The sequence below is a fragment of the Lactuca saligna genome, chromosome 4 (genome assembly GCF_052625555.1).
Source record: "Lactuca saligna cultivar CGN05327 chromosome 4, ASM5262555v1, whole genome shotgun sequence".
Classification (NCBI taxonomy): domain Eukaryota; kingdom Viridiplantae; phylum Streptophyta; class Magnoliopsida; order Asterales; family Asteraceae; genus Lactuca; species Lactuca saligna.
Window position 1 is genome coordinate 303,371,896 of NC_136420.1, and position 6,899 is coordinate 303,378,794.

A 6,899-nucleotide genomic window follows, 5' to 3' on the forward strand; every position below is an offset into this window, starting at 1 on the left:
CGTTGTTGCTGATTTGAGGAGCGATTGTTTGAGCCGCCACGCTGGTAAGTGGAATTGTCTTGTCTTCCATATGAGCGATTGGATTGCCGAGAAGTATAGTCGACAGTGGTAATTACAGGAGTAGTGGAGGTTGTGTGTTCCTTTAGGGCACGCTCAAAGTCAGTCAATTTATCAAATAATTCAGAGTATGAGAGTGGGTTTTCACGTATCTTGATGGCAGCAACAATGGTGCCATATTCATCACCTAGTTGAGATAGGATGTGAACAAGTAGGTCTTCTTCTGTGACAGGGCTCTGTGCGAGAGCCAGGTCATCTGCAATTGACCGCATATCTTGGAGGAATTCGGCAATTGAGCGATTGCCCTTTGGGTTTTTGACAAGTTTCGATTTTAGAGATATGACTCTAGATCTAGAGGCACTTGCAAAGCTGGCTGTGAGGCGCTCCCAGGCTTCTTTGGATGTTGTGGCAGACGAAATTAAGGGTTGAATTGAGTCAGAACAGCAGCCAAGAATGGCACTGATGATAGTTTGATCTTGGCGATACCAGGTGAGATATTCTGGGTTTGATTTTGATGTAGAGCTGTCTTTGTCGCTTAAGAATTTGCTTGGAGGTGGCTGATCACCGATAATGAAAGTGTCAAGATCGAGCCCAATTAGGGTGGCTTCAATTTGACGTCTCCATACAGGAAAATTATTGGCGGTGAGTTTTATTGGGAAGTGAGTGGCAGCGGTGACTTGGATTGTGGTTTTGGCCATTGTGTGCGAAAGAGAAAGTGAGATGAAGATGAATCGGAGGTGTAGGATCAACTCGTTGGAGCAATTGTAGCTCTGATACCATGTAAAGGTATTGTATTGAATGTATATTCAATTGAATTGAAATCAGTATACACGTGAAGGCTTTATAGCCGTGATTAAGCAATTGACCAGGAGCTAAACTAGGAAATAGAATCGGTAAACTATTGACTATATATTTACAGTTGTATTTTAAAATAAATACTATAATTAAATCCTTAATTATCCGTGTGCCTTAATAGTGGGTTCGTGAAACCAATTAAACAAACCGTCGAAGAGGGAGTGGTACCGACGGTAACTCTATTGCTAATTAAGATTTTACCTTAATTATTTTGTATATATATATTTTGTAATGAGTGGGTTGAGAAAGATAGGATTTCCGTGTGTTGTGGGTTCGGAAAGATGAAAAAATCAAAGAGAAAAGTTGATGTGGCAATGGATTCAATGGGTTCGATGGGTTCAAATGGGAACGACTCCCTCCTCCCTTATATCGGGAGTTATATTGTATTATACTTTATCTTAGCAGGTAGATAATGGTGCCCATTCTTAGTTTTGGAAGGAGTCATGCATGAGATGGGTTCATTTGATGGTTATATTTTATTCCTTGTTCCAACTTGAAAGGCAAATGGACTGTTTAATTATTCACCGAATAAGTGATAGTAAGTGGGTATGGAATTGGACTTGAAACGTGGAATTGGAAGTGGAGGTGTCCTAATGGTTGTAGATTCACGATTGAAGAAACGAGAAGACATCTTGAGGTTTTTTATTTCCTGCAATGGAGTAGGGCACTATGTGGAATAAATATGTTCGAGAAATGTTCACATTTTTACTTGGCATTTGATGTTTAACATGCTTCGTGTGACCACGAGCTTTGCTGCAAAAAGGATTGATGTAGCTTCCATTTTATATCTGATTTGTCAAAGCCCAAACAGATTCGGTGCATCATTTGTTCTTACATTGTTTACACATGTGTGATTGTTATATGTCTTGACTTAGATATTCCAATACATTTAATGCTTTCAAATCTTTTGAAGTGACTCAAGGAGCTCTCGGCTCAACCAAAGAAAAATGTAGTGTTGTAGGTTATGATCAAACTATGTAATGGATGATCTGGACTTTAACAAATGGTGTTGTGTTTGATGATCAAAGATTGAAAGAGTATACGTTCGACTCGGTGGTTGATTTCTTTCACAAGTGATATAGAAGTAGAAATCGAAAATTTATTGTTAATTGGGTGCAATGGCTCCGGTATCTGCTACTTTACGTGTAATTTTTTTTTGCTACGGCTTTGCTAGTGTGGTTTAATTTTAATATAATCTTTAGTTGTTTAATTAAAAAAATATATGTATCCACAAATACAAGTAGAAACAAACGTACGTTTGATTGTATCCATAACTTACTGTCGTTGAAATTTGTTCATTGATTGAACATGTAACTTACAATCATTGATTTTTTTTTATTGAAGTACACACATTTACTGAATGATCTCGAGAAAATTGGGTGCTATTTGTAACTAAGAATTTGAATAACTACGAAAAAGGTAATAAAATGTGGTTTTCTATATATAGACCAATAATTGTTTTGCGATCTAAATGGGTTTCTTCACATCATTGCCGTGTACTCATTTTGGTTCTAAAGCGAAGATAGAGGACGAAGATGCAATCAGCAATATATTGGAGGCTTTGTCATATAAGAAACACAAGCATCTTGATTTTATATGATATAGCCATCTCTATAATAACCAATTCATAAAAATGAGATTAGATATGAAAAATATGAAGATGAATATACAATAATTAAATAAAAATGGACGTAACGAAAATGGTGGTCAATATACAATGGAATTGAAACTTCAAAATGACTTGTTCTTCGTTTAATTTTGGTAGGCGGACTTGTCCGCATGTGTTCAAAAGTCAAAGATCAATACATTCACCAAAGACTTGATGAATGTGAGGTCAATTGAACCCTTCTAGTTAATTAAAATCATCTAGTGGTGGAAAAAACTGGTTCAAATTGACAATAACGGAATATTGCAATTGGGGCTCGGTTTAGAATTTTTGCTTCGCGTTAGACATTTTCAAGTCTTGTTTAATTAAGAGTTTATATTTACGTTTCAATTACACCGAGATGGTTGACAAATAGACAACAATTTGCATGGTTACTTCATTGTATATTGAAAAACTAATTCTTTAATAAACTATGTCCATAATTTATTTTCTTTTAAAATACCTTAACACACCTTCTAAATACTAATCTTAAACTACATTTAGAGGTATAAAGTCCCTATCTTGTCTACTAATTGCATAGATATTCTTTTGGGCATGTTTTCTATCATTTTAGTCCTTGATGGTTGGTCTTTGTGATCTATGGTTGTTTCATAGGCTTAATCTAGTAGATCTAGACATATTAAGGGCCACTCATTCATAAAGGTGTGAGCTTTATGGAGGTTTTGAATTCATGCATGTGTTAAGACCTTTTATTAAGCTCTTTTGAGCTATAGAGCCCCATTAAGCCATGCATGTGAATAAATTTGTCAAATTTACGTGTTAAGTCATCCATAGGAAACAGATTTGGGAGTTGGAAGCAAGGGCTTAAGTGATTAAGTCCTTAATGAAGTAGAATGGGGTTCAGGGGAGTACGTTGGGCATACCTATCTGGTACGCTGCTTTTACTAGCACCAAAGGGTGTACGCTGGGCATACCAACTGAGTACGCGGGGCATACTTGGCTTGTTTGGAATTTCTTGAAATGTTGACCGTTTGACCATTGACCATTGACCAGGGTTGATCGTTGGATATTGTGAGCCTTTTAGGTTATTGGGCCTTTTCAGGTTAGGTCGAAGATGGGTTTGCGCCCAATTTGATATTTGGGCCTTATTGGACCTTGTGGTGTCATTTAAGGGATTTGGACATATGATGCTTGTGGATTGGTCTCTGGATTTTGGCAAAGTAAGGAAAAGGGTAAAATGGACTTTTACCCTGAATGATTGGTTATTGGATTAGAATTTGGGGTTGGATCGGAAGCAATTATTGATGAAATGTTATTTGTTGATGGCAGTACGAGGTTCCAGTAGTAGTAGTTCGAGTGTTTGGTTATCGTGGTTTTAGGTGAGTCTCCTCACTAATACTATGGGTCGAAGGCACCAATACCGATCCACTGACTTATGTATTATAACAGACCAAGGGGTGGCCCTAGGCATTTGTATAAAAGACCCGGAGGTGGCTCCTAGCAAATCTATATGCAAGACTAGAGTGTAGAATCTGTCAGTTAAGTAGACAAGTAGTTGTAAATTGTATGCTTGTTGTCTTTGTGATGCTTGCATAGAAGACCAAGAGGTGGCTCTTGGCACTTGTTTGTAAGACCTAGAGTTTTGGCCCTCGGCTTGGCAAGGAAAGACCATGATATGGCTCGTGGCATAATACCAAGACTATGGTTGGCACATAACACCTCCGATTACATGTTTGATATGTATGACTTGTATGTTATGTATGGTATGTGATATTTAGAGAACTCACTTAGCTTCATGCTTACCATTGTTTCTTATGGTTTCATGGTACTTCCGGTTCGAAGGGAAGGGCCCGACTTGATCACAGCACATACACCTATGCTTTTCCACAACTATGTGATTTTGGGATTCTACTCTAATAATTTTTTTATTATAAAACACTTCTAAATGTTTGAATAAATAAAAAATGGGTGTTTTGGTTATTTTTAAAATGAAATTTTTACCTTCGTATTTTGGGATGTTACAAGTTGGTATCAGAGCCTTGGTTTGAGGGATTCAGGCATACATTCGGGTATGTCTAGACTCAAACTGAGGGTTTGGTGAAAAGTTTCATAAAACAAATGTTTTTATCAAAAGGATTTCTAATCAAAGAAAGGGGTGTGATGCATGCAATCGGCTGAGCTCAAGTAAATGGTTCCCAAAATACCAATACATGTCTATTATGATACGATATGATTATGAGAATTGCATGCTAGATTAGGTCTAAGGATTGCTCAGGATTTTATGATAGTAAAGATGCCTTTATATGTCCGATTGTATAAGCTCTTGAATTGGATGTTAGAACGGATTTCAGATAAGTGGATTTAATGGCTTGATTAGTGTATACTAGTTAGATTTTCCGTTGCCTGAATGCTGCTTACTTTGTGCTTTGTGGGGCTCTTAATGTTGTCGATCAACTATTAAGTGAATATTCTAAATCACATGTGGCACATGTTAAATAAACTCAGAGTGATGGATCTAACCCTATTACGCAACTCTTGTTTGATTCCAACCGTTCTAGGGTTGAGTCCTTTACTCGAATGATTATCTGATCTCTGTTGCAAGTGACTATATTCATAACACAATTAGTTGACATTGGTGGGGGGCTTTCAACAACTTAGGGTAGGGTGAGTTTGGGAACATAGGGGATCCTAGGATGTGTTTCAATGGGTTTAGTTGCCCAGTTTAGTGAGTTTTTTGTGCATCAGTTTGAGAAGGTGACTTAGAGGATTCAGGATGATTCTTGAGGAAAGTATAGATAGGTATGGAAGGTAGTATTGGGCACGTACTACTGAAAGCATAGGATCCATACTTGAATCGGGTTGAGTCTTGGAGAATCTAGGAAGCTTGTGGGAGGAGGATTCTTGGGTATGTTCTAATCATTTCCATGTTGTATTTTAGTTTGATGATGAGCACTTAGGAGGGAGGTTATGGCTCAGGTGCAGCAACTGAGCCGATTAGCGAGCAGATGCAGGATTTCATCTCGTCAGAGATTACCCCACGGTATCCTGGAGCAGACTAATGTGATCTTTGGTATGGTCAAGGAGAGGATTCTAGGATGAGCACTTGGGTACTGAGCCAATTAGCGAGCAGATGCACGGTTTCATCTCGTCAGAGATTACCCCATGGTATCCTAGAGTAGACTAATGTGATCTTTGGTATGGTCAAGGAGAGGATTCTAGGATGAGTTCTTGGGTGCATTCCATGTTGAGGTTATGGCTATCATTGGAGCTCTCACTCTTTCTTTTCGTGAGTTTTGTGCTTGTGGAGCTCCCATGTTTTTTGGGGAGAAGGACCCCATTGCCAATAGGAGATGGTTAGCAGATATGGTTAATGTGTTTAAGACGAGTTTCTTCCCCGAGTATTCGAAGGTCAGATTTGCTTCTGCCTTCTGAAGGACCGGGCACGAGATTAGTGGGAGGAAGTAGGTCAGGAGGTGGGTTACGATGTTGTTGATACAATGTCATCGGATGAGTTTTTGACAAGGTTACGGGCTGAGTTTGCACTTGTGATTGAGGTGAAACAGTTGATGCGAGAGTTTTAGGATCTCCGCCAGACTACTCAGACTGTGGCAGAGATCACTGCCAAGTTCCGGGAGAGGGCTCTATTGGTCCCGTAGTATGCAGCAGATGAGGAGATGAAGAAGGTAAGGTATCATGACATGCTGAGGGATGACATCACAGAGGTTATAAGTATATCATGGTGCAAGACCCTGAATGATATGATTTCTAGAGCCCAAAGCGTGAGATGGATTTGGAGCACCTGGGGAAGAGAGGGCCAAATCAGGTGCAGACAGTAGAGGGTCCCAGGAAGAAACCTAAGACTTCGGATCAACGATTGAGGGGCCAATAGGGTCGGGGTCAGTAGAACACTTGTGGGAAACTGTACGACGGGGTTCATCATTCTAGGGGTATGGGCTGCTAGAAGTGTGGTAGGGTTAGTCATGTCATCAGAGGTTTTCCTCAGGGGGCAAGCCCGTTATGTTTTCACTGCAACCAAGTGGGCCACAAGAAGGCTGAATGTCCAATGATTATGGGAGGAGTAGTGAGTGCACCTCCTCCAGATACATTGAGGATTACTAATGGTCGTGAGGGTAGAGCAGGAGCCCCATCATGGATGAATCGAGTGTTGCAGTGTCAGACAGGGGAGGTCAGGACTCTAATAGGTAATATTGCAGCTATGTTATCTTTTGACTTTCTCTTTGGTGATTATTAGAATTCATTTTTTTTTGGGGGGGGGGGGGGATTTGGTATCGGTATGTGTAAGTGTTATCTGTGGTAAATTCTCTGTTATTGTTGGGTACTATCATCAAAAATTATTATATGCCATCAAATGCAATGAATC